The 14,325-nt window shown below is 39.1% G+C and overlaps 1 protein-coding gene across 1 annotated transcript in view; it reads right to left on the bottom strand.

Annotated features, from left to right (window-relative positions):
* T265_05827 (hypothetical protein) overlaps window positions 1-8,911 on the bottom strand; it is a gene marked incomplete at both ends in the record, with an annotated part of 44,126 nt that extends 35,215 nt beyond the window's left edge. Inside the window, one exon of the mRNA XM_009170934.1 lies at window positions 8,718-8,911. The remainder of the gene's footprint in view (window positions 1-8,717) is intronic.
* Window positions 8,912-14,325: the final 5,414 nt, after the last annotated feature.

Genomic DNA, 14,325 nt, shown 5'->3' with positions numbered 1-14,325 from the left:
AATTATATCCGCCTACCCAGATGCTTTGAGATATCCGGTTGGTCTGGATTCGACACTATTCTCTTTCTTCGACCAAATTAAGTGACAAACTTACTGCTTAAGGGTTACTCCGCTCTTTCAAAGCACAATTTTAGCACAGTGCTGCCAGCAATTTCCACAATACAGAGTCTGATGCAGGGCACCTGACGAATGGTGTTTTGTGGGTACTTTTTGGAAGTAACACTTGGTGATGCGAGCTTCCCAGATAAGCAAATGGATTTGATCTGCCTTCTTTTATATTATGTGCCTGGGTTAGAATTCTGCTCACTTCATTAGGGGAGCTGAATTTCGTCAAGATATCACATAATGCCGGAAAATCTGGCCGTGAAATTTGCATTCCAAATGATGAGTTTATTAAACTCTTTAAGAGCATTCAAATTTGTGCTGTTTTCGCACTGCAAGATTGGTTTGTAATATGGTGTTTTTTGGTCTAGTTTTGGAGGCTGTTTTGTTTTCGTGTTTATTCTGTTGGGGTCATTTCGTCAACAATATGCGGTTTCCCCTAATCTGATTCAGGCACGACCTCCTATGGTTAATAGATGGAAATTTTGAAAAGCATTTTTGGTCAACGGTCCTGGCATATATGAAACCGGCAAAATTACTAGACGAATCTGAAGCTGTTTTAAGTACCTTTGTCGACTGAACAGGTTGTAGCAATATGTTGCAAGTCATGGCATTCTTGATTAAGCTGTGCACGTCCTGATAGTGTTCTCTAACTTGCCGGTCTAGCACTTCAGTCCATTATTGCGGCAAAACCACTCATGCGGAGTGTAACAAAAGTGATGAAATCGTGTAATAAGAACAAGGAAGCACAAAATGATCACAAAACAAAGCTAATAAGAAGACCACAATTGCAGACAAAAGGTAATGTACTCAAGAGTTTGGGAGTGATGATGTCTGGCCGACAGTCTTCCCACAACCCGCAGGAAAGTGACATTACGAAGGTCACTTTTTAGCAACGCAAGGGAAAGTGTGCTTTTGAAAGACATTTAATTGAAATCTGTCTGCGGAAAAAAATTGCAGGTTGCGGCGTTTCATGAAAAGTCCTGTGAAACATGTACTAATTTTGCAGAAATGCGGCGTGTCGGTTTTGAAACTCATGTCCTTGGCAAATAGCGTGCAACGAAAAGATGGATGTTCGATTCCACACGTCGGTCTGCAACCCTTAAGTGCAAAGGAGAACGCACCGTATGGCATTCCTTCCTAGTTGACTTTCTGCCTACCCAACAGTAGTCGCATAGCTCCCTATCACCCCATGACCATTGTTTGTGAATGTACAACATACAAGGTATTTCGACAGAAATTTTCGTAAGAAAGTTTGTGACACGTTTAAAAAGCTGTTTTTAGGTTGCGTAACACAAACAACAGCTGTTGCAAGTGAGCTTAGACTGGTAAATAATATCTGTTTTTTTTGAAGACGCGAAAGTGTATACAGATTGTAACCAGATAGTAAAAAAACTGGTGTGTGACTACCAGCACGCTGGAGAGGTAGCCCACTTCGTGAATAGTGACTCAAGGTACCGTACCATCAGTCAATGACGGTATGACATATAGGTTATTTTTTCAGCAGTGCGAACTTTGCTGTTGATGAGGACGACATTTTTATGTCGAATGCTCAATTTTGAAAGTAACTTTGTCTTTGGATAAGTAAGAATCTTTCGGGGATTTATTCTGAGTACTGTTCATTTGACGATCGCATTGAGATCTGTGATGACACTCGAAGTAAATGAACTAAAGCATAATATTTCTTTTAAGTCATGTCTCTTGCATGATCACTGAGTGACCGTTATTTGTAAACTTAAACAAAAACTAAAAGTGATGTCACAAGTTATGGTTGGCGTCATAGCTTTTTGACCCATTTGCAAATGAGAAACCTAAGTCGTACGTCTGTCACCAATAGAAAATTAATCTCTCGGAAACATCAATATGGCATTTTCAAGAGTGGTCTTCTTGGTGCACTAAATCAATGTATTAAGCAAACTAGTAACTGTAGCGTACTTTGAAAGTCGAAAATCTTATCTCGATGCAGCTGGCAGGACAGGGGATGTTCTTTAATCCACTTTCTTAAAGGTACTTGTACATCATCATTGATTTTTTCAGCATGAGAGGATCGGCGGCAGGTCGCGGAAATTTATGTTTTTTATTGCCGGAGCCCTGACTCATATGAAAGGCGTTTTGTGAATCGTGACTGCATGTGTAGTATTCGGGGAAGGCAAAATAAAATAAATACAAGGTGACTAAGTTTTATAGTATTTTCATTATTTGACCTTGAGCAATTTTGCGAACTCCTTTTTGTGTAAACTCAGTGTAACGATGATACTACTGATGGGGGAGGCATACGTGTAGTATTTTCCCTTGTAAATTCAATTTGCGTCTCTTGAAAAGTAAAATCTGTTGCGAAATTTGTGCAGTCGCTTTGTAGCAGTTGCTTGGATTTGGGCAACAGTCAATAAATAGCCGGGAAAGTTCAGAAAGACGCGTTCAAAGACGAGATGGATATTCTGTTTTGTAGGCACGATGCATATGAGAGTTTTGCTTCCCTCTCCAATAGTCTGTAAATGTTCAGTTGGCATTTTCTAATAAGTAATTCCGCAGCGAAAGCCTTCTTCCTTTCAATAGTAGGAGCGTAAAATTACACATGAGGTTACGAACAGAGGCCGAATGATGAGAAAGAAAAGGCAGGTTTACCGATCAACTTTCTGCTAGCTCTTATAGTTCCAGCTTGTTGAGTTAAACCTTTCTATCAGATCACACGGAGTTTTTTAGCCGATGTAGTCTTTTCTGTGAGCAGTTCTTATATAGATCGTGTCAGGAAGTTCATATTTGTTTAAAGGATCTCAGAATGGCCGATACATACCCAAACCCTTCAAATCCATCAAAATCTCAATAAAAGGTGCCTGCAAACATCTAGGTCAGTCAGTTCGGTAACGGCCGAAGAGTTTTCAGGCATGCCACGGAAGCACGACTGATGAGAATAAGTGTTCAAGCACTTCACAGAAACACGGCAAGTGATTGTGAGTGTTCAAAAGCGGGTCGAACATCCCGGATTAATGTCAAAAGCGCCCTTTAAATAGTGCAAGGCCAATTGTAAGTCTTTCACTCGCTTGTTTGATAAGAAGCTATTGTGTTCACTTTGAGGAGTTATTTTCTGACACCAAAGCACTGGAGATAAGACAGCAGTTTCGTGCAGAGTACTGAAAACTATACTGCGACCTGTTATTTTACCTGTTTGACACTTCCTGGTACCAACACAAGATTCTTCAAATGATGACTGGACTTGACGGTATGTATTACACCATATTCAAAAGGCTGAGTTTGACCTTCTTTGAACAGACGAAGCCTCAGAAGAAGAGGAAAGCTGCTGTTAAACATTTTGGTGTATTTCACGAAGAAAATCATTCGCAGGAAGAACTGTAACGCAAAAAAGGGCATCCTTGATTGGTTATTTGGACAGGGACTGCTCCCGAATCGGTATACACAATGCCGCGAAAAACAGTCAGCTTTTCAAATCTGTTTGCCCATACCTTGACTACTCTGAAGGAGATGAAGTACGATATGAGGTATTATACATGTCATTTGGGAGGTTTCTCACTGAAAGGCCTACAACATGATTTGTCACTGAAAGTAACCATTTGTGAGTTTTACAGGCAAGGAAAACATTTTGGAGAGGATTGTTGTATCCGGTTATTAATCATTTCCTCTAATGATGGATGGAGTAAAAATAATTTCCCGCAAGAAATTCGCATGGCGTGGAGCCGCTTATTAGAGACGCTGCAAACGTTCGTTGTCACGTACATGTTTGTACACATTAGCCAGTAATAAACAAAGTGTAGTAGTTCAATTCCCTAAGGAAATACCGCGCGTGACTGACTAGACAAGGTGCATAAAATATAAAACGCAGTAGTGTTTCATCATTCCCGGGTCGGCAACGAAAACCGTCTTCAAAGAAATGCTAAAACCATAATCAAATTCAGGATACCATTATGTATTCATGCATGGGGAATTCGGTTAGAACTCTTGTTCAAGGGCGCCGTTACATCAAATTATGGTGTGTTTGAATGTCGTGGATTAGTTTATACAATCAAAATCTATGAGTGCCCGGGTGATAGGAATCTACTAAGATTAAGTAACCAAGGTTGAAGTAATGAGTTTTCTGATCATTCAGTATATTCAGCTGATCATAGCTTGACAAGAATTCTCAGCATTCAACAGACCTGAATGCACAGGTTTTTCGTCAAAGAAAAAAATAAATGAAACAATTTCAGTCAATTACCCACGTCTTAGACACTAGAAATAACATGCTTGAATGCTCCTAAAGCATGACTGATGCAAGAAAGCATAGCATTTACAGGGCACCGGAAAAATAGCAATCACTTGGATTCAGTGCAGGAAGTTTTTTAAAATCTTCTCAAACCTGAGTAACATGAGCTAAGCTGGTGACTCAAGGGGCTTTGATTATATGGACATCTAAAGGTGCTGAAGCAGAGAATTTAAATGTATAACAACGTACATTTATTTTACAATCTTGCGAGTGTTGTAAATATCGCTTGTATTCAGTTGTTGTTTCAACCCAATAAAATAATCTAGCCTCATTTAAATAAATATGAAGGTGTCACTGCAATGCTAACTGTACATTTTAAATAAGCATAGCTGACAAGTGACAGAGAACATTCAAAAAGTACACGTGGGGGCTATTCACAGTCTTACTGAAAGTGGGTAACTTCAGATTTCTTTGTGACTTTACATTACTCTAAAGAAAGAGAATTTTCTGTTCACAAAGCATGTTTTTCTCTGAAAAACCTTGAAAACTACACAGCATTTTCTGCCCTCAACCGTGAATGTCAATTTATTTTCTATAGGCCCGATAGCCTTTTCCGTAGGGCACAAATACCAACGTCTGACGTCAGTGGCGTGGCTAATTAGAAAAGTTCATCGCAGTTTACATTATTTCTGGCAAACCATCTGTGGGTAAAAACCTCCACCCCTTTGAAGTACTCGCTTCCAGAATGAAAAAGTGGTTCCTTCTGATATTTATAAACCACCTTTTTTCGAACAGAAAAGCCACTTTATCACAGTTGGAAAAACGGATTTTTGTTCAACATCCCGTAAACATGCGATTTGTTTCAACCGAATTGGACACTATCGGAATTTTAGCGTACTCGGTTCTGTAGCATTCCAACCAAAATGGTTTTGCTTAGTAAAAAGTCACTGTATAAAGCAACCCAGTTTATTATTTACTAATAATATTTTCCCCATATTTCTGTCTACATCTCACGTTCCCTGATCGTTGAAAGTTTGATAACGGTATCCTCCCACAAAAAAGTGCATTCCACAGAATTTCAAGAGTAGAAATTCTTTGTTATTGTGTCTACTACAACGGAACCGGTTTCCGTTTATAAAAAAAACATGTTGTCTCATATACTGTAGTTCAAGTTGTGTTGAAACTACCAGTGAGTTTGAATTTATTCATTGCCCAGTTTAATCCTCGAAACACTTGATCTTGGCCCACTCTCAGAGAGTATGCTTAAGCGAATGCAGTTGGCTGTCATCCTGGTAGGGCTGAGGGACTAGGTTTATGTAGATTTATTCACTAAAACGCAAGTGTATTGCTGGGTATTGGGGCCTTACTCACCCGCTGGGAGCAAGTCTAGTTTCCAGAGTTAGACGCACACTTCTAAGAAGTATAGGATGCCTTAAGGAAGACTGTCACAAACTTAGGCAGGCCGTGCAAATCTGGCGAGGTGTTGTAAGTAATTTGGTGTCAGGGATATGATATGTAGATAGTCATGAAAAACGTTTTCAACTTAGCTGTTCTATACACTGAAATGGGCAACTTGTTTGCGAGCATTTCGCTACCAACCGACGCAACATCATCAGCACATAGTGAGACGGTGAGGTGGCCAACGCTGGTTACCACGGCTACTAGGTTATCGTTTACGCAAATCAGCAGATCAAGGAGTATGAACAACAACAAACAAAATGTCTGTTCCTTTGAATCTTCACGAGTGTCATCTATCCTTTAATGATAAATGTAGGTTTGAAAGGTGGTGACGTTTTTTTAAACTAATGCACATATATCAATGGGCTATGAGACATGAGATATTCGCAACAGACAGGGAAATGTGGATGTTCTATGAATGAAACCGTCGATCTAATAATTCTCAATGCAGTCACTGTCGTTTCGTATTCTCATCAAGAAGCCTGTGACGCAGCATTTAACGAATTTCGTTGGATGATGCAAATGGCTCGTATGAAGGAGGAGAAATAGAAATATTCCCGGGCTAGTTGTGCACAAAACGCTACACTTATACTCCCGGTGTTGACATGGGTTTCGGATGGATGAAAAAGTGTCTTACCCAAAAAATCCTAGGCGTAAATAATTATTTGAAGCAACATGCACAAGATATCCTCAAAAACTTGTGCCTTCACTCTTCAAGCTATTGCCTTGGAATGAAGGCTCCCACTTGTCGTTCATCGGCCGAAATTCTTCGACGTAGATCAATTATCAAAAACTGCTATTTTACTAGTGGGTTATTTGCATAAATTCTACAATATTCAGAAAATATATACCACCTAAGACCTAGACGGTAGTATTTTTTTAACTCGGAAGCCTGCTGAAAACCAAGGTTGCTGTTGTGTGACGTCAAATTCCCTTTGATGGTTAAAATCACAGCAAGGGCAAACTAATAGTGCTGCCTGCCATCAACCATGGATTTTCCATTCACAGTATAAGTAATTTTTGTATACCATAATTTCACTTGGATAACTTTCGCCAGAGCTTTAAAAACAGTTGTTCTGCTCTTCGCTCTTAAAGGGTATATTTGTGGATATGAGGGTACATGTAATAAGTTTGTCTGAATAACTCTTATGTTCATTTTCCTCAGTAGACGTTTCCGAAGGACATTGGTCATCGTTTGATTTTTAGATTCCTAAAGGACGCCACCAGGTGTTCCAGAAATCTTATTTGTTGATGCAAGAAGTAGAACTGTATTGCAGCCATCCAAGTTGATAGTGTGCTAAGCTTGAAGCAGACACACTCGAAATTCGCCTGTATTTCATTTGAAGAACAATAGTTTCTGAAGAGTTAGGTGAAAATCCAAGCTGTTTTAGATTTTTAGACTTAGATTACATTTTTAGATTTTTTTTAGAATTTTTTATTTTGGATAATCAGTCGGAGAGATTGTGACGCTAATTAATTTTGAAAAACACGGGCGAGTAAAAAGCAGTCCCAACCATTATCTACGGTGAGAAAATTAAAGTTCATTTATTGTCTGATTTCCTGTTGGAATCGTGGCTTACGTGAAGATTTGATACTCAGTATGATCTTGGGTCTTTGACTGTAAAATTTGTGCAAATTTTCAGTGATATTGGAAAATGTAGCCAAGTTGTGCTTTGGAACGTGAATTTCTGTGGACACATTGCTGTAAATTGTATTTACACATGTGCAGTTTAAGTGTTTTCTTGAACCTTGCAATAGAGTTTACATTGATATCGGTGGCAGACATCTGGGGATAGTGTCGATATTAAATAGCTGCAATAAATGATTGAGTTCTGACAGAGTTATGGAGGCACGATAAAGTAAGTCTCGTAAAAACAACCACCTTAGTCCAAGTGGAGGCATTTCCGCCATATAGGAAACTACTCACAAGTTTGCTGAAAACTCTTCAACAGCCCACGACCGGTTGCGCCCTGCTTGGGCATTTCTTGGCCCACCACTACCGAAAAAACGCTACAATAAAGGAGCATCATGGCACGCACGTAGACTGTATACCTAGTCCTCACTTAAAACAGTTTAGTAAGTGAGCACAACTGATATGAGGACATGATCATTTTATATTTTGGGCAAAAATTGGGCTTTAACACGCCCCAATTTTCGGTGTAGATAATAAATACTGGGATATTAAATGCCACTGTTGGAGGCATACAATGACCTGACATGGTATTCAATTAAATGGGAAAATGAGAGCACTCTGCTTTCAAAGTTTGACTTTAGGAATTGTATGGCGAGATTTCTTAGTTATAGTTTCATGCTGAAAACCCCTATCAAAAATACATTTCAGAATCATCAGTAGAAATAATTTTGCTGTTCTCCAGTCAAGAAATTGCGAATTGATTTCAGAATGGTTTTGTGTGTGTCTTCTAAATGTCTATTGTGCGAGCATTTTAGCCACTGCGGTATCATTTTTAGAAAGTCCTGACGCAACAGTCCTGCTTTGAACTAAATCATTATGTCGTGTGCTTCTTGGAAATATGCAGAGATACTGGAAACTAAGTTGCACTCATTAGTAGTTGATACGTTCACCAGACTCGGCAATTAGCTTGCAAACGTCTCTTCATTAATAGTGTTATGATCATCAGGGCGCCGTTGGTAGGAGATTTCCACCCGATCGGGCATTGTTGGTGTCATGTCAAAGGTACTTTCTCAATGTTTGCAGCGTTTTAGGGTCTGTTGGCTAGATCAAACTGTTTTGATATAAATAAGAGCACAACAAACACACCATAGCCTCATTTGGAATAAAATCAGTCACAGAAAGTATACTTGCTAGACACAGATTATGAGCTTGTGTTTTCAACTTTGTTTAACATCGGTTTTCTGCAAAATGAAAATGATGTGGAACAACTATACCCAACCCAAATTATATCTCATGCTACGATGTACTACTTCAAACCTGACTTACCTCACGAAAACAGTTTCTATTTCAAATGCTCACGGTTGAGTCCGCAACAAGAAATAATGTCCCGGAAAATCTTCACTTTTCGTGAGGGACCCACAGAAATAGTCCTCTATGTATGTGTGATAGTACCAACAAGTTTTGCAATCAAGCCCTACTTTGCAAAATTTATATTGATAATCGCCACAGTTCCACCGAAGTTGTTCAGTGTTTAGTTTTTTTCATTTGATTCTTTTTAGTTAGACAACCAATGTTGTGCGTTTAAATATTACGCGTTGAATGTGGGCGAGAGCAGCGTAAACCCACCAATCAGTGAACTTGTCTGTAATGTGGCGCGCCTGTCCGTTCAAAGGCGTAAACAATGGTTTTCCTAAATCTGTGACCTCCATACTGCTAAATATCTACTTGAAAATTCACGCTTCTGTTGCTCTTTAAACTAGATGTTTCATTTGAGTGTGGAAGAAATCTGTGCACGCTTTATCTCATTTATTTTGGAAAAAACGCAACACACAAATTGAAAAAACAACTGAGACAGAATCAGCCTTAACTACCTGAGACATTCAAGTTAGTCGTACGAACTAGCACGAATGCCAGCATGCATTCTTCAAGTGATGCCGGGGAACACAAAATTATGGTGATTTTGGTACTTATGTCCTGCATTCTCAAAGTTCTCTGCATCACCCTCCGAGCAATATTATCCAAAGGATGTTCTTGAGATACAGATATTACTTTTCAATATCTTGGACATCGTCGATACAAGGTAACGTGTGCATTTCTCGGGGCGGGATGTGCTCTACATGACACAGACACTTGAACTCACCCCTGATGAACTGAGTGCTGCTTTGAATATGCAGCAAACCACATTTCCACGCAGTTTCGAAGCTCATTTTAGGTAGCCATTTGTTAGCCCTGATCGTTGACAAATAAGGTAAAAGTAAACAACAAGAGTGCCCGAGAAGGTTCTCTGGGGAGAAAAACATTTAACACAAATATTTCGTTTATCAAAAGGGAGAATAAGGCAATCAATGCGACGAATTTTACGCTAGCCAACGGGGAAGAGCTGAGTACCAACCCGGAGTCCAGCTTGGGTCGGCAAACAAACCTTTTTTGCGCTAGATAGTTTAGGAGACTGCATTTTTCACTTTGAGTGACGTCCTTGCACCCCGGAATCATTTGTCCAAAAACATTGCCTCACTAAGATGTGAGTCAAATGTGTGGATTCGAAGGCTTCGATTGGCATATGCTTGCTACGAAAAATTCCAAAGGAAACCGGGCCAAAACGTTGTAAGGGGTCTTAATATTTGGGTGATTTGGATTTTGAGAAAGGATCAATTGCTCTCTACAAAACCAAAGAAATCATAACGTTTTTTCTGGCAGTCCTAAAGTACGCTTTATTTTACAGACGAAGACCGACGTTCTTCTGTAAAGTATCGCTGGTCCTGCAGATGGAACACTAAGTACTTGTTAGTAGCTAGACCTATAAGCACTCCTTAAGAGCTATTGTCTGTCCAGATAAGTCTTTCTCTGTGGAATGGGAAATATAATGACCATTTACGCCTGTATATGTGACCTAAATTGGTTCTAATTCTAAGATGAAAATAGACCTTACAAACATGATTTCATTCATGTTTTCATTATCCAAAGCAAGCCACTAAACTTTCATTTCGGTTGTAAGGCGCTTATCTTTCTCCTAAGATTCCTGTAATTTTTGGAACAACAAGGCACAGTTTATACGATAAATTCTGTCCAACCCTATAAGTCTCTTAAAACTCTTTGAAAACTGGAGTAACGTGAGGAACAAGGCCGAAATATTTAAGTAGCTTTGTATCTTGTTCCGTGTAGTCAAGCTGTGAAAAATACAGAATTTCAAAGAGGATTTACCATGATATTGGGTGTAATACAAATTATTGCAATTTATTACACTGCTGATAATGGAAGTACCTAAAAACGTTACACGCTCCCAGTTCCGTCATCTATTGCTACTGAGGTGCACGTTCCGGGACTTGTATTTTTTCCCCACTATGTAGTAAGCATTTAAATGGCATTCTGTCAAATGAAAACTTGAGATGATTAACACACGAAGTGTAGGTGCGGACGGCCTCAACATACTGCTATCTAAAGATAGCTATTGTTTTCAACGTCGGGATAAATATCACTAAAGTATCCGAACAATTTTGTAGTCACACGCCTAAAAGCTTGTCTTTCACTTGAACTGACGCTTCTAAGCACAGCGATTGTGACCAGCACCAGGTGGTGGGTGTGAAAGCGCACTTGTAAAAACTAATTATAGAAGTGTTTTTCGGAGCAAACTGATGCAAACATGAACACGAGTTGGAAAACCATTTGAAACCATTGTTGCTTTTTTGCCGTTCACACTCGACCAGAAACATAAGATAGTTAACAAAGCATTGATTTTCCTACAGATGCTTGGTCCAATTGAGCCATATCATTCGTATATTTGCGGTTACCGTTCCATTTCCATACATATTCGCATAGACTGAAGACAATGATGTATCTTTTAGTGAACCAGTTTGCCAATTCTCAGCTTTAGCTGATTCTCTCTTGTATGACTTTCAAACAAGCCCTATACAACCAAAGAACCCTAATGTCAGGATTTACTGTTAAAATGCCACTCATGAATTAGTTGAAATATATCTCTTCCTTTTTCTAATTTTCTAATTTGTAATTTTCTAATAATATGTAATTTTTGTGATGCGCGAACTCATTTTGGCTGCCACACGAACAGACCATTAAATGGGAAGTGCTTTAGCGAACATCACCTGACATTATCCAAGGAATGTCGGAAACCCGTGGGATAAACCAGATCAACTTGAAGACACAGGTACCGTAAAAAAGTCATGGAAAGCTATGTGATTAGCAAATATCCCACCTTCATTTTAAAATCACCGTCTACGCGACGCCTGGGGTTACTTTTTTAGGAAATGAGATATCATAATAAATTGTGCTCTAAATGCTTCATGTTCAATCTTAAGTCCTTATTAACTGTCCGAAAATTCGGCATATCTTCCCCTTTCATGTAATTTACCAGATGACTGCGCGATTTGTTTCTATAACACGTATGCTTGGTTAGACCTAGAAGCGGAATAAAATTGGCGTGCTTGAATGTTCGTACAACAACTTTGCCAAAGCGTTAATCATTCTGTAGAATTGCCAGTGGCTTAGAAGATCATACAATCAAATAACTGATTATGGGGTAAATAAAGGAACATCGTCACGATATTGTTCCAGACGCCTTTTAGTGGTTTCCAATAATTTTATAATGACACTAGAATAATCACAAATGCCAATTTTTAGTCTGTCAGCATCGCCGATTTCGGCTGTAAAAAGATTCACTAGCGAAAAAGAACACTTGCTCTCTTTATTTTCCGTCCACCAACCCCAAAGAAGTTGGTTTTGGAAAAATCCAGTCTTTTAAACAAATGGCTTCTATTATCAACCGGCTTATATACTCACTTTTATTAATTGGATTACCGCCGTGGTCAAACACAAGACAATTACGTAAAGTCTCACTGTTCGCTTACCATGTTTCCAGACCGAGTTTCTATATACATACAAACGTATATACTGGTTAAACCGCTGGAAACAAATTCCCTCCAACCTCTCATTTGTCCAATTCAGTCTTTCAGACATGTGGCCAACTTTGAGTCCCGAGGCGTATCTGGATGCAAAAGCTGTGCGATGAGAAAAATACAACAGAGTTCTCCGCTAGCTTACCTTTGCTTTTATCGGTGTGCATACGTGATCCACCATAACGATTTCGTTTTTTTCATTATCAGATGTGGTCAGATCCAGCTGACGTTGGCAGAATATCTATGCGGTATAGTGTAAAGCAATTAAATTCATTAGGATACTTCGTCGATTGTCTCATATCAAGCATATCGCAGAGTGCGGTGAACAAATTAAGATGAAACCACCGTCAACCGAAGGAAAGGGATGCATTTGGTCTGATGGAGTGAAAATGATCAAGTGTTTACGAAATAAGCAAAATCGATATCTATATCTTTATCTATCTCTTTCTCTGTATCGTCGTGTACGAAAGTGAACCCCAACACCATACAAGATGGTTGAAAAAAGTAACTGTATGAGCGGAAAATATTTCCAGAAAGCAGCTTGAATGCCTAAAATGTGCAACAAACAGTAATCGCTATGAAGGCAGAAATTCACAAGAACTGCGTGCGGACAGTATTCGGGATAATTTCTATGGTGAATCATATAAAATTTCTAGGAAACTATTCCTTTCAGATCTCAATTTCTATCTGTGTAGGTGCGCCAATTTACCAAAAAATAAATGCCTTTTGAGTTGATGTGTTGTGGTTTTGGAACTGTATATATTAGGTATTTTATATATTTACCTAAGTGCACTTTGTTGGTTGGTGCATACTCGGGGTGAATAGGATTTCCCCGCACTCGACTCTTGATTGTTTGCTACGTGAAGCACATCAAGTATTTGTAATTCTTACGTTTAGAAGTCACGTAAGTTTGAAACTGCGACAACCTACAGATAACCCACCCTTTTAAGAAGTTCGAAAATGTCGCATTTCGGTGGATTGCGTCAATCCCCCTCCCTGTTAGTGGTTTTCGGCATCCAACGAAGACCATGTTGCAACACTTCTCCTGCATTCAAATAACGAGCACGAAATTTTCCAGGATAACTGTTTCTCTCATCGATATCAATTTAAGAACTTGGCTAGAACCTGAGTACCATTATCGGTTATTACAACTACTCTATTAGAGAATCGTTCTTTCTAACTCCCGGGGAAGCTACAGAACAGTTAGGATTACTAACTGTTCTTGATTGCCTAGATAACGAGAAAAACTAGCCTTGGTAAGATTACTCTGATACGCCTGCACCAAACAGAAGGAGCAAATCCTGCTATTTTTCCCTAGTACAGATTGTTTTCAGGTGAGTGTGGGAAGGTTAATTAAGAATATATGACTGATCAAATAAGGCTTCGTGATATAACCGCATTTAATTTACCACATCTGAAAAGCTGAACATTTCAATGTCTGGGGAAAAACGGTGTTCTTATTCCTCCAAAATGTGCGGGTGAGTATTTCAGTTTTGAATAGAAAAACATTAGCTGTTGGCCCGATGATTTCATACAGCACCATGAGTTCTAATGGCCCACTGTTCGCATTGTGGTGATAAAAATGTCGCGAAGATTTCCACCCACTCACTCAATGGCAGAAAAGCAACTAAGGCATTAAATTATTAAGAGAATAACACCATGACAGGATGGACTTTCCAGGCAAAACCGATGTGAGTTTGAATTCACATGATACTTACATAATACCACAAATTACGTGCAAACTAAATGTGAAAATCGTGGATAACTACTCTCTGAAGAATAGAAAACGAAGGTGTGCAAAGGGCCAATAGGTCACAAAGTGACGCAAAATTGGACAATCGTGTGGGTTCTAATTTTTTATAGATCGCTCCATGTTTAGAGGATTTTTTCGTTTTTTCTGGAAGCAGATTTGTGGGTTGTAACTTCAGCAAACCTTGCACATAGCCATAATTGTAATGACGGATAACATGTGAGTTTAACCGATGAGTGTGCTGGAAAATCTCTTCCGTTTCCGCATATTAGAG

The sequence above is a fragment of the Opisthorchis viverrini genome, assembly GCF_000715545.1.
Source record: "Opisthorchis viverrini unplaced genomic scaffold opera_v5_112, whole genome shotgun sequence".
Taxonomy (NCBI): domain Eukaryota; kingdom Metazoa; phylum Platyhelminthes; class Trematoda; order Opisthorchiida; family Opisthorchiidae; genus Opisthorchis; species Opisthorchis viverrini.
The sequence above is the reverse complement of the archived record's forward strand: the minus strand, read 5'-3'. Positions and strand labels throughout refer to the sequence as shown.